At 40.4% G+C, this 14,339-nt stretch overlaps 1 protein-coding gene across 7 annotated transcripts in view; it reads left to right on the top strand.

Annotated features, from left to right (window-relative positions):
- The window catches only part of mbnl2 (muscleblind-like splicing regulator 2), a 144,017-nt gene that overhangs the window by 21,936 nt on the left and 107,742 nt on the right, over positions 1-14,339 (top strand). Inside the window, exon 1 of one of the 7 annotated variants that reach the window (XM_063048422.1) lies at positions 10,783-10,957. The exons of the other annotated variants lie outside the window; for them this stretch is intronic. The gene's annotated coding sequence lies outside the window, so the exon portion shown is untranslated. Of the gene's footprint in view, positions 1-10,782; positions 10,958-14,339 lie in introns of those variants that run through there. 7 annotated transcript variants of the gene reach the window in all.

Here is a 14,339-nt window from a genome sequence, read left to right as displayed (position 1 = left end):
TTGTACACTGGTCTAATTAGAGAATGTAAAAAGGATATTAAATTTAAATTATGTAAAGTTTGGTAAATTACAAAGCCTTTCAGATATCATCTGAATAAATGTTAGATTTGACTGTTCTTCAAAAGGAAAAATATAATTGCATATCTAGAGTATCTTTCCTGATCTTTGGATATCCTAAAGCATTTTCAAGCTGTGTATATTTTTGAAACACTCTTGTACCGAGGAAAATACAGCAGTGACTTGGCAAGTTCTAGATAAAAGTTCTATGTTATTGTGATGACAAGTGAGGGAATGATGCTGAACACATTACTCCTTTTTGAAATAATGTCATGGGATCGTTTTTGCTCATTTAGGAGGGGACAAAGAACTCCAGTTAATCTCTCCTCTGAAAGACTCGGCATCCAACAATGCAGCTCTTCCTCGGTGCAGTATTAAGATATTCATTTAGATTTTTGTTAAGTTACTGGAGCAAGACATGAAGCCCCAATGTTTAACTAGGTGTGTAAGTTGCCCATAGGCACAGTTTCATCAGTCCTGGATCTTCTATTACGTATTGTTTAGGAGGAAAAGTATAATGTCCTAAATTTAAAGATGATCAAATCACTATGATAAACTTGTATTTAGGACTGTTGTATTTTAATTTTCTTCCAAAGCAATCTCTCTAGCTCTGTAATAGTTCAAAATGTCTGTTTAATTTTCTGTCAAGACTGCATTATTCCAACAGCAACAAACAATCTGCTGGAAGAACTCAGTGGGTTGAGCAGCATCAGGGCTGATGCAGAGTTTCAACCTGAAGCGTCATCAATTCCTTTCTTCCCACAGATAATGCTCGATCCATTGAGTTCTCCCAGCAGATTGTTTGTTGCTCCAGATTCCAGCATCTGCGGTCTCTTGAGTCTACCTTATTTCAACAATTGTGCGATTTTGATTATTCTTAGGTGTTGTTGATTTTGTTTTTAAAGTGTAATCTTAAAACGGAAGCACATGAATGTAATCTTGAAAAACACGCACAAATTGCTGGAGGATCTCAACAGGTCAAGGAGCATCTATGGTTGATGTTTCATGCCAGGACGCTTCAGTAGGACTGGAACGGAAGGGGGGTGGGGCAGAAACTAGGATAAGAAGGTGGGGGGGAGGGGAGGGAGGTACCTTGGCTCTGTCTGCCGTAAAAGGCAGGATCACTCGGTGACTATTCACTTCAAATTGACTTTCCATTCCCACTCTGACATGTCTGTCTATGATCTCCTCTCATGATGAGGCCAAACTCAGGTTGAAGGAGCAACACCTCATATTCTGTTTGGGTGGCTTCCAACCTGATGGCATGAACATCGGTTCCTCTAATTGGCCCCCTTCCCTCCTTCTCTCTTTTTCCATTCCCCATTTTGTTTGACCTCTCACCTGTGCTCTTCTCCTCACTGGCTCATCACCTCTCCCTGGTTCACCACCAGCTTCCCTTTCTTCCATGGTCCGCTGTCCTCTGTTGTAAGATTTCTTCTTCTTCAGCCCTTCACCTTTTCCATCTTCCACCTCCCAGCTTCTCACATCATTCACACCTCCCACCTTCCCTAGCCACACACCATCTACCTCCCTAATTCCGCCCCCCAACCTTCTTATTCTGTCTTCTGTCATCTTCCTTTCCAGTCCCGATGAAGGGTCTCAGCCCAAAACATTAACTCTATTCTCCATTGATGCTGCCTGACCTGCAGAGTTTTCCAGTATTTTATGTATTTTCCTCATGATGTACAGCATCTGCAGAATTTCTGGTATTTTTAATCATGAAAATATTTGTTCTGCATTTGGTTGTTATGCACAAAGTCTTTTCCTTGACCATATTGGAGGTTCAGCGGTCCCAAAGCACCTTGAAGAGCTTGAAGGTTTCTTTTTTTCCCCCAATTGTGCAGCTGTTATATCTCCCATACTTGGGGACAACACTACACACAGTCAGAAAATTCGAGGGTTATTATTATCTGACATAGGCAATTTGAAGGTCATTGTGAGATGGCTGTACATGCATTGAACAAACTAATGATCAACACCCGCTAGGATTTTTCTTTTTTGGCTTTGCCTTTCAGCCCTTTGTAGCTTTACAAGTCTTTGAGTTGGAGAAACTACATTGAAGCAGCAAAGGAACTAGGAACTAGTCTTTTTTTTTGCTGTTGTATTGTGTGGGTCCTAGAGTTGGGAGATTTATGCAATTATTTGGTACAGCATTTGAAATATTGTCAGAGGTAACTCTGACTTCATGCTCTGAACCATTTTTTTTTTGCTTTTTCTTTTTGTTCTTCGTTTCCTTTCACTTCACTTTCCCTTCACTGCTTACCTCTTATATTTTGTGATGTTTTTACTTCATCTTGCTACTGTCCTAAACTTCTGGTTTCTTTTACCATTTCATCCAGGAGAGTTGGAAAAAAGAAAAGCTGTGTGTGCATTTATTTATGACATTGACAACTTCTAGATGTCCCAAAGTACTTTAACCCAAGAATATCTTTTGAAATGTTAGCCACAAGTCACAGAGCAGCAGCCATTTTGTGCATATCAGAATTCCACAAATATCAGTGTGATAAATATCGGAAGAATATTGGCACGAACACTAACTTCCAGTGCTTATGGGATTAGTATCATGGTTTTTTTCTGTCCACAGAAGAAACCTGGTGAGGTTGTACTTTACTGCATTACTGGGAAGAGTCATCTCACAATAAAGCCCAACTTTGATATTATTATTGAATTAAGTGAAGGGGAAACTTTATTGTATTGAAATTTCCTGGTGATGCAAAGATGGTTGGAAAATAAGTTTTGAGGGGAATAGTTTGCAAAGCAATGTTATGCGAGTGGGCTGAGGTATAAGTGAAGAAATGTGTGATTATTCATTGTGTTTCTATTCTTCCTTATCAATAGTTTTCAAATGCTGATGCACTTAATGTCATTTAGAGGGATTAAATATTGGTATATGAAGTTCAGAAATAGGTGCAATGAACAGTTTAGCAGGCGATGATATGTTTCCCTTCATTGCAATGTAGTTTGAAGTTTTGTGGAAATTATGCAGGGCTTGGGCTCTTACACAGAGGTACGTATAATACTGTTCTCATTTTGTTGCCTCAGGGAGAGTGCAACTCGGCTCAGTGGGAGTGCATTTCTCTAGTCTAGTTTATAGAATGAGGTCATTGTCTCAGAAGAGATTTGTGTGGATGAGTCTATTTTTTTGGAGTTTAGAACGGGTAATTTAATCGAAACATGCCTTAATCTGTTGTGAGAATGACACGGAGTTGGTCATCATTTTAATGGATGAAATCTGACAGCAGTTTCTCAAGTGTGTCCATAGAAATACAGAAGTGGTTGTCATTGTCCAGTAGTTAAGAGGTCAATGTGTTTTTACTTAGTTCTTCAAACTTTAACTTCGCTTTTTTTTCGGATCTCATAATTGCTTGGTCTAATAAAAGTATTTAAAACACCAGAAAAATGTTGAACTTCTCACTGGAACTGGATTGTAAGCTGAGTTAAAGGATGTGGTCTGACATTACCTTGAGAGGTGCTATAGGTTGATATTCCATTAGGCCTGTGATAGAACACCCTCCACCTGCCTTGATCAGGGTTGTGTCAGCAACATTCAAGAAGGTTAATTCCATTGAAGACAAAGCGGTCTGCTTTATTGGAACCCCTCCCACAGTATTGACATTGATTTTCTCCAATAGTGTGCAATGACTTCTGTACCATCTACAAAACACTGTGCATTTACTCACCTTGACTATGCCAGCAGCACCTCCTAAGTCCATGACCTCTGCCATAGAGAACACAAAGTCAAGGTACTTATACCATATACTAGCTTGAGATTCATTTTCTTGCAGGTATTTACAAGAAAATTTTTTTAAAAAACAGAATTTATGAAAAACTGTACTTAAAAACTGACAAAGGGCCAATGTGAATGAGCGCTTCAGGCAGAGGTGGAACAGGCATGATCCCTTCCAAATTACATACCATTCTGATTTGGATATGCTATGTTTTTCTCAAAACTACTTCTAAAACATGGAACTCCTTCCCGAGAACTTCTGCGGGAGCACTTTCATCAGAAGAATTAAAGTCTCATGAAGGTAGTTCAGTATCGTCTTTTTAATGGCAACCGAGGGCAGGTGATCAATACTAGCAGTGCCCAGATCCTGAGTTATGAATACAGGCCACCCCTACGTTATGGGTAAGGGAAATTCGTCTTTACCAAATTCAAAATCTATCCAAATATCTGAGATGTGGAATATAATTTGCTGCCATGGAGTTTACATTTAGTGGCCACTTCATTGGGTATACCTGTACATCTGCTCGTTAATGCAAATATCTAATCAGCCAATCAAGTGCAAAAAAAAAACAATGCAAACATGGCCCAACAGGTTCAGTTGCTACTCAGACCAAACATCAGAATGGTGAAGAAATGTGATCTAAGTGACTTTGTCCATGGAATGATTCCTAATGCCAGATAGGGTGGTTTGAGTATCTCAGAAACTGCTGATCTCCTGGGATTTTCATGCACAACAGTCTCTAGAGTTTGCAGAGAATCATATGGAAAAAAAAAATCCATTGAGTGGCAGTTCTGTGGGTGAAAACTCCTTGTTAATGAGAGAGGTTAGAGGAGGATGGCCAGGCTGGTTCAAGCTGAGAGGAAGGCGACAGTAACTCAACACGGAACAACATGCCAGCAAGGAAGACCCTTGCCAGGGTCAGCTCACGTAAAGCTGTGGGGCCTGATAGCTGGTTGGGTGCCAAGGGACTGTGCAGCCCAGTTAACTGAGGCTATGACAGACATCTTTAAGATCTCTCTGAAGCAGTCCATTGTCCCTCAGGCTTTAAGAAGGCCACTATCATCCTGATGCCCAAGAGGGCAACAGTAACCTGCCTCAACGATTGCCATCCAATGGCACTGACCTCCAAAATGCCTTGAGTGGTTGGTTATGGATTGCATTAAATCCCATCTTCCTGTTACACTGGATCCTTTCCAGTTTGCTTATTGCTACAATCAGTCCACTGATGATACCATAGCCTCTGCACTCCACTCTGTCCTGCTCCACTTGGAAAATGGTGCCTCATATGCTAGGAATGATCATACTTCAGAAGGTGGTGGGAAAACTGTCCTGTTTGGGTCGTAACACCTTTCTCTATAACTAGATCCTGGACTTGTTGACAGAAACATCTCTAGTTCCATCACACTGAGCACCAGTGCTCCCAGGGCTGCATGCTGCTGATGCGTGACTGCATTGCTAGATCCAGTTCAAACTGAGCCATCAAGTTCACTGATGGCAGGAAAGTGCTTGGCCGCCTCAGCAACAATGAGACGGTGTACAGAGAGGAGTTAGAGCAGTTGGTAGAATGGTATGAGCACAACATCTTGAGTCTCAACATGGCCAAGACCAAATGGATGGTTGTAGACTTTAAGAAGGTGCATGCTGACCACTCCTCCCGGTACATACCACAGTACCTTCATGGACAGAGTTAGGAGCTCCAATTTCTGGGAGTGCTTATAATAGATGAACTCACCTGATCCGTCAACACCACATATTTGGTCAAAAACCATAGCAGCATCTCCACTTCCTGAGGAGATTGAGACAAGTGAGGCTGCCCGTCCCGCTCCCCCATCTTAAACAGTTTTAACAAGAGCACCATAGAGGGAATGCCCTGACCAGCTGCATCAGCGCCTGGTACAGGAATTGAAAAGCATTTGACCAATGTCCCCACAAAGAGTTGCTGAGGATCATCAGGGTGTTTTCTCTACCCATTAGAGATATTTATCAGGGGTGCTGTGTATGCAGGGCTCTTAGCAATGTCCGTGATCCCTCCCATTTGTCCAACAATCTTTTTGACCTTCTGTAATAGTCAGAAGGTACCGGAGTGTTAGGACAAGACATTAGGATGGGAAACATAATCTTCCCCCAGGCCATAAGACTACCGAACTCCCTGTCACCACCCAGGTCTCATTACATATGAAGCGCTAGTAGCATTATACTTTTTACTTTTTAACTTGCATTACATATGCAACTTATTATTAATTTGTGGTAATGTTACTTTATGTATAATGTTTGCGAGTTACATGTACTGTGACGTGCACATTGTCTCGTTTGCTGTATACAAGTGTATAACTGAATGGTGATTAGCTTGAGCTTGAACTTAAAATAACCGTGCATTACAACAGTGGTATGCAGAAGAGTATTTCGAAACACACAGGATTTGAAACCTTGATGTGGATGGGCTCCAGCAGTAGAAGACCACAATCATGCACTCAGTACCAGCTTTATTAAGTGCAGGAGATACTCTCAGATGCCACTTCATTAGATATCTCCTGTACCTTATAAAGTGGCCACCGAGTGTGTGTGAAAACATGCAAGGAAACACAAAATTTACTTTTTTTTTAATCATCTTTTTTTTACACATGTGCAGATGATGACACATTGCCTTATGAAAAATCACAATCTGAAACCCATTTTTAGGAACACAATCCCACAATATCAAAATAATTACAGTGCTAATTGATGGTGTGATCACTGTGGCTATTTGTTTGTTATAATTGATTTGTCCAGCAGGTTTTAGTGAAGCACGGACACTTTATGACGACGTTCATACATGAAATGAACTCTGGCTGGAAGAATTAGGCTTTTGTAGGTCTGCATCAAGGACGGACTTTCAAAATGTGTACAGGAGGGAACTTTATCCTTTTCAGAGAATTTCATTTTTAGCAGGACCCAGAAAACTCTTCAGTGCAACAAATTGATTTGAAAGTACTTTGACAGAAACCTGCAAAAGCAGTTAGTGGTATCTTGTTTCGAAATTTGTGTTGGTGCTGTCATCCATACTTCATTGATACGTATTTTTCATTCATTGCTTGCCCAATGTCATTATGCTCTTTTAAGTAAGTACAAAATATGTAATATTGTGGATAATGCAAATCTGAAAATGCTTGGCATGTCAAGCAGCATTGCAATAAATGTTGGATTAACTTAAATTAGTGGTCAAGAATATTTTTTATTTAAGGAAGAGCTTTAGGAATCTCAAGACTTCACTGAGGGGTTGTCACTAGCTGCACCTGACCTATACATTGAAAAGCAGTGACTGCAGCACCAGCTCCATTCAGTATGAAAGCAGCTTTTGTCTGATGCCTTGCCCAGTTGTCACAATTATTTTGCTGGTGAACAAGACAGCCTTTCAGAATAATAACGGTAATAACTGTTTTTATTTTTCTTTGGTGCTGTATGCCTACTGCCTGCTGCTAATTCTGAAACTTAAATACAAGTCTTTGCAGCCAACTTCAGCAGACCTAGCTGGTCTTGTGGTGTTGACACTGGCCTTACGAGACCCACACTTAAGGTTCTAGCAGAACCCAGGCACTCAAGTGTAGAAGCATCTTTACTCTGTATTGTCTGATACTTTGAACATTTAATTTTACAATATATCTACGTAATTAGTCTTCCCTTCCATATCTTTTCCTCACTTCCACCCACAAAAACCTATGAACATTTAAGAATTAAAGGAATCTTAGCACTAAAATGTTACTTCAGTAAACTAGCTGGTAAAATAAATGAATGGAGAGCTGTGGCATTAATGCAGAGTTAAAACTAAACACTTCTAATTTTTTGCCTTTCTGGATCAGACCAAGGTGCTGTAGTTTGGTTCTAAATATAACAGAGAGCAGCATCATTAAGTGAAGCTGATGAAAATTGTTACAACTTTTTTTGCTTGCATCCACGTCTCATTCCAAATTGAGGGAGAAGACTGCAGATAGCTCTGGCGTAGTAAGGGAGAGGGGGTTTGTCTGCCTAGAACGGTCCACATCATGATTTTCCATAATGTGGAGGTGATAAGAAACATGAGTTGAAAAAAGGTTAAAGTTTGTGTTTTATTATTTCCCTTTTTCACATAAATTCAGTGAGGGTGAATTTTATTCGGTGTTTCACATCATAAATCCATATATTTGGTAAAAATAAATTTCCGATACCTAAATGGTTATAGTGCCAGGATTGCCTGCACTTGTATTCCCAAAGCACTTTTCACTTCCCTCTTCCAGGTGCCCCAATAGTTAGACAAGCAAAGTAGTATGTTTTGAAACAGTCATTACATTTTTTGTAAGAAACACACTGCAGTCTCTCATATACTGTGGTAATGACCAGCTACTCAGTCTTTCAGTAGTATTGACTGAAATTGAAGCAAAGCACTAAAATCCTTGCTACTCCTCGAAATCCACTGAAGAAGCAAAGTCGTCTGTATTTGGCGTCTCGTACAAAAGATGGCACCGCGGGCAAAACAGTCCTCCTTCAGCACTGCTTTGGAGTGTCAGCCTAGATTTATCAATTCAAGGCTCTGAGATTTGAACTAACAAATTTTTGACCTGGATACAAAGGCTACAGCTGGCATCCTTCTGAATGACCCATATGGTGCAGCACATTTACTATTCTGGCAATACCATTTGAACAACATTTTTTTTTTACCAGATCAGCTCATCTTGGGAATGATACACTCACTAACAGGTGATATTCCTGTGTTGTAGTCTGGTTAAAATACCTGAATCTATGCATAATTAATGCAGTGTTTATATTTTCTTATCTTTGGCATTTTCAACACATTTTCTGTACCAAGCAGTCTAGTTATTGCACGCTGATGTGAGTCATTATAATGAAAGGTATGCAGCTTTGTTTAAGTAGTCTTTGACTCTGTTAAGAATGCAAAAAATAATTCTCATTACTGTCACCAGCGCAAAATGTTTATGCTGGGAACATGAAGTGTATTTTAACTTATTTAACTGATTTATTCAGCAATCCAGCACGGAGTAGACCCTTCCGGCCCTTTGAGCCGTAACCCCACAACCCTTATTAACCCTAACCTAATCACGGGACAATTTACAATGACTTGCTAACCTCCCTGGTAGGTCTTTTGACTGTGGGAGGAATCTGGAGCACTCGGGGGGGGGGGGCGGGCGGGAATCCACGCATTGCACAAAGAGGACGTACAGATATTCCGTACAAAATGGCGCCGAATTTGAACCCCGAACCTCAGAACACCCTGGGCTGTAATCGCATCTCACTAATCACTAGATTAATTGAACCAGAAAATCCCTTAGTGCCATTTATTTTAAAGATAGACTTTATTCATGATAAAAAAAATATATATATATATACATATATACACACACACACACACACACACAGAAGAAACAGTGCAAAAGCTTTTACATTAGTGGTCAGTATATTGCGTAGTGTAGAATTATGACAGGATTTTATAATCCTTCCCTGACACCAACCAGTTAATTTGGGTTTTCATCCCCACTGTCTATTGAAGTTGAGGAGAGAAGCTGCTGAGGTGTTGGATGAGTTGATATAATGCTGTTAATTTCTGATTCGACTGACTCTCGAAAACGCCCTTTAGGCAAAATGGACTGAGAAACCAGCACTTGTGAGTTTTCTTTTGACGATGCAGAGATGCCTTAAAATTAATTCATTTGTATGCCCTGGGATTGGCTGTGTAAAAATGGTCAGTATAAAGTGAGAAAGCATGCCTCTTTTTAAAGTCCTTTTTTTGCATGATTAAGGAAATACTAACTACCTCCCATTGGTATGGCCTTGCCCCACCTCCAGACTTCCCCTTCCAGTGAGTGCAGTTACCAGGAATTTAAAGCTTTAGGGCTTACTCACATTTTGGGCTTAACCATTAAGTGCCAACTTGGAATTTCTGTGCTTGAGCCTGATTTGTTGTCTAAATGCATTGTTGACAAGAGCAGTTTTTTTAAAATAAAAAGGCACAGGATGCCCCACCCTAGTTCGGGACTTAAAATGTAATAATTACGGGATCTGTTTGAACAAAGCCATCCTGTCTCGAAAATCCCACAGGAGTATACTGTACTGTATTTGAACTAAAAACATGTTCATGCAATTTAATATGTATTTCTCTGTAAGAGTTCATTATCTTTTAACTATCATGTGGGGGAACCGTAATCCTTTTCATCTGTGGCTTCTGGAACTGTATGTTGCAATATGAATTGACCCAATCCTTCCAAATCATCTCAGTCTTGCCCAGGTTATGTGCATTTAGTTATATAGTTCTAAAGGTGTTTTCTCAGGTTCAGTTTAAGGTTCAAAGTTAATGCTCTCTCCAACCTGAGGAAACTACAAACGAGAGCCTGGGAACCATGTAAAGTAACTTTTGAAATGTTCATTCCTGCTGCAAAAAAAAGAAGGCTTCCTTTTTGCAGCAGGAAGTTAACTGGTTTATCTCTGTTTGTTTCCATCTGTGCAGAAAGGTTTACACTGTGTTTTGGTGCTCAGCTTTAATATAGGGTGAAAGCAAACTTCTTCATTTTCACACTGCACCTGCTCTAAGTGAAATTACCCAGGAATGAAGCCTGGAGGCTTTTCCTTTCTTTTCTTTTCTGGGCATTGCATTTCATTTCAGTTTTCTTAATCTAAAACAAAATGTTCTAACTTTTACATTGATTTAACAAATGATAAAGTTATATGCAAGATTTGGAGTTTTCAGTTTGAAGTGGTGAAGTTGAGATCCCTGGGTACATGTCAGTCAGATTTTATGTCTGACCAGGTTTTGGAATGATTTCCTCAGTTCTTGGCCTGGCTGTGTGGGTGGAGCAATTTAAAATGGCATACATTCCACTGGGGGCAGGGTGGAGGTGGGGGTGGGGGGGTGTGGTGGTTGTTGAAGGAAAATCTGACATTGTCCAAGTCTTTCTGCTGAAAATCCAGCTCTAGTTAGCAAGGGTGTGGTCTTTCATTTCAGTTTTTCATACAAGCACTTGGTTATGTAGCACTGTTTACAGAAGCATTGTTTATTCTAGCACTGAACAAAATCAATGTTAGATATTTCTGAAACCGTACAGTGTTCATTTCGGTGCCTTTGGCATGAAGTAGACTCTTTTTATCTAGAAACCACTCGTGTGCTGAACTCCGGCTACTGTTAAAACTGGAAGAGCCATGAGGGGGATGTAAGTAATTTTTAAAAATTATGTTTTGTTGGTTTCAATTCGAACAAGTAATTTGTCTCCAAATGGGAAGTCTAAGATTGTAAATCAGCAATACCCCTACCTCCCTCAGACATTTTGTTTGGGGCATTTCGTTGACATAAATGTAACGCTGGTTGGAAAAGTGGAATCCAAACATTTACCTTGCAAAGTTAAAGCCCTGTGTTTTGTGTTTTGGAAATTATTCAAAAGGAAATGTACATAAAGGTTCTAAGTTTTGGGAAAATTCATGTTGTAACTATTTGACCTTAATCATACTTATTTGTTAATAAGTTTAGTGTGTTGTGAAATAAAAATTACTGGACAAAGCAAGATATGCTAGTATGTACACTTAAAAATGTTCCTGATGTTATTGCCCACTATTCTGGATAATTTTTCTTTTGGGAAAAACAAGCTTGTTTTGCTACCCAGAAATAATGTATATTCTGTCAGTCTAGCTGAAATGGACAGTTATTTAAGACTGAATATAAAACGGAAATAATTAAACATAATGTGTTACAAGACAACACACACAAAATGCTGGAGGAATTGCTTTGGATTTCCAGCATCTGCAGATTTTCGCATGTTTATGATATGTATTGCAAACCATTGTTAAGTAATAGGCTTGCTTTAGAAAAATTGTAGCTTATTTTTCACTTCCATTTGCTTCATACAAGAAGCAATTCAGATTTCTCCACCTAGGGAACAACCTCAGAAGTATTAGCCATATTTCCTTGCAATGTAGGAGGCCCCTGGACCCATCAAGTCTACGCTGAGTCACAAAGTAATTCCACTGATACCTGACCACATTTATGTCAGCTCCCCCGGGATTCACCGACGCACACAACAATGGGCAATTAACCTACCAGGCAGCAAGTCTGGAGCGTGGGAGATAACCAGAGCATCCGGGGGAAACCCACACAGTTAGAAGATCATGTCGACTTCACACAGACAGCACAGTGGTCGTGATTGAACCCAGCAACTGTTAAGGCAACAACTTTTCTAGCTGTGCGTTTGTGCCATATTGCAGAGAAAGAAAAAGGCTGGAGCATAGTCTTTGGTAGAAATTTTGTAGAGTTTTTTTTTCCCATTCACAGCTGTTTCTACAAACATGTCCCAATATCTGTAATACAGGGCCTTTCTAAAGAAGTGCTCTATGACACTCTTACGGAAGTAACTCAAAGTAAAAGACGCTGAGTCAAGGAATGATATATCTGGATGAGCCGCCAAAGTTTGATCAAAGCAGTGGATTAATGGAGGATTTGACAGAGTAGCTTAGTTCACACAGGGAATTCTGGAGTTATACTGATTCAGATGAATGTGCAGCAGTTTGAGGGCAAAAAACTGGATATTGTTGAAAGATAGAAAATTGAAATTACTTTCTGAGATGATTCAAAACAAAAGCCAGGACAAAAATTGAAACGAAGTTGTGTATTTACTGTAATTCTCTATTTTAATATTCCAGTCAATTTCACTTTGTATGTTAGATTTTAAATGATTTCTCTATTTAAAATTTACTCCTGTATACACAGATTTTCTTTATAAGTTAAACTTTCATCCAGAAAATTACCACAATTGAACAGAAATCATTTTGGCTCAATAAATAATGTAATTTTAAAATCCTAGAGATATCCTGTACTGTAGATTGTCTGAATCTATACCATAGTCAGATAATATCAGCTGCAGAAGATCTGGGATCTACTTTATCTGTTTTATTTCTTCAGGTAAGTCTTTTGCTTATGACAACGCAGTAGCACCTTATTGGTACGGAGGAAGGGTCTCACCCTTAAATGTCAATTGTTTACTCCCCTCCATAGGCGCTGTCTGACCTGCTGAGTTCCTCCAGCATTTTGTGCGCATTGGTGCTAAGGAGTCATTATTTTAGTTTTTCTGTTAGTAAATTTAAGAATTTGGATTTTATAATGGTGATTTGCATATATGGTGTGTTCCTTTGGGAAACGTAAATCTTTAACTGACACACATAAAAGTTGCTGGTGAACACAGCAGGCCAGGCAGCGTTTCTAGGAAGAGGTATAGTCGACGTTTCAGGCCGAGACCCTTCGTCAGGACTAACTGAAAGAAGAGCTAGTAAGAGATTTGAAAGTGGGAGGGGGAAGGGGAGATCGGAAATGATAGGAGAAGACAGGAGCGGGAGGGATGGAGCCAAGAGCTGGAAAGTTGATTGGCAAAAGGGATATGAGGCTGGAGAAGGGAGAGGATCATGGGAGGAGGGGGGAAGCCCAGAGGATGGGCAAGGAGTGCAGCGAGAGAGACAGAGGGAGAAAAAGGAGAGAGAGAAAAAGAATATATAAATAAATAACTGATGGGGTACGAGGGGTAAGTGGGGCATTAACAGAAGTTAGAGAAGTCAGTGTTTATGCCATCAGGTTGGAGGCTACCCAGAGGGAATATAATGTGTTCCTCCAACCTGAGTGTGGCTTCATCTTGACAGTAGAGGAAGCCGTAGATAGACATATCAGAATGGGAATGGGACGTGGAATTAAAATGTGTGGGCACTAGGAGATCCTACTTTCTCTGGCGGACAGAGCATAGGTGTTCAGTGAAACAATCTCCCAGTCTGCGTCGGGTCTCGCCAATATGTAGAAGGCCGCATCGGGAGCACCGGACGCAGTATATCACCCCAGCTGACTCACAGGTGAAGTGTCGCCTCACCTGGAAGGACTGTCTGGGGCCCTGAATGGTGGTGAGGGAGGAAGTGTAAGGGCATGTGTAGCACTTGTTCCGCTTACAAGGATAAGTGCCGGGAGGGAGATCAGTGGGGAGGGATGGGGGGGACAAATGGACAAGGGAGTCGCATAGGGAGCGATCCCTGCAGAAAGCAGAGTGGGGGAGGGGAAGATGTGCTTAGTGGTGAGATCCCGTTGGAGGTGGCGGAAGTTACAGAGAATAATATGTTGGACCCGGAGGCTGGTGGGTGGTAGGTGAGGACGAGGGGAACCCTATTCCTAGTGGGGTGGCGGGAGGATGGGGTGAGAGCAGATGTGCGTGAAGTGGAGGTCCTGTGTTACCTTCAGCCAACCTCTACTTACTCCAGATATAAACATTGGGAGATTTAGAATTAGACTTAAAAACAGAACACGTTACATGTTGAGTATCCCTTATCTGAAATGCTTGGGGCCAGAGTATCTTGGGTCTCGTATTTTTTCTTATTTTAGAATATATATTGAGATAGCTTGCGATCGCCATCATTTCTGACTCTGAATTTGCGTGCTACTGGTAAGCAGTAACAAGTAAACACTTGTTCATCTCACATATGTACTTAAAGTAAAAATTATTACATGCCATTAATATAATGGAAACAAAATGTCTACAAGGTGCAGAAGCAGCACAGCAGCATCGGAGAATA

The sequence above is a fragment of the Mobula hypostoma genome, chromosome 5, assembly GCF_963921235.1.
Source record: "Mobula hypostoma chromosome 5, sMobHyp1.1, whole genome shotgun sequence".
Classification (NCBI taxonomy): domain Eukaryota; kingdom Metazoa; phylum Chordata; class Chondrichthyes; order Myliobatiformes; family Myliobatidae; genus Mobula; species Mobula hypostoma.
Note: the sequence above shows the minus strand (reverse complement) of the source record. Positions and strands in the feature narration are given on the sequence as shown.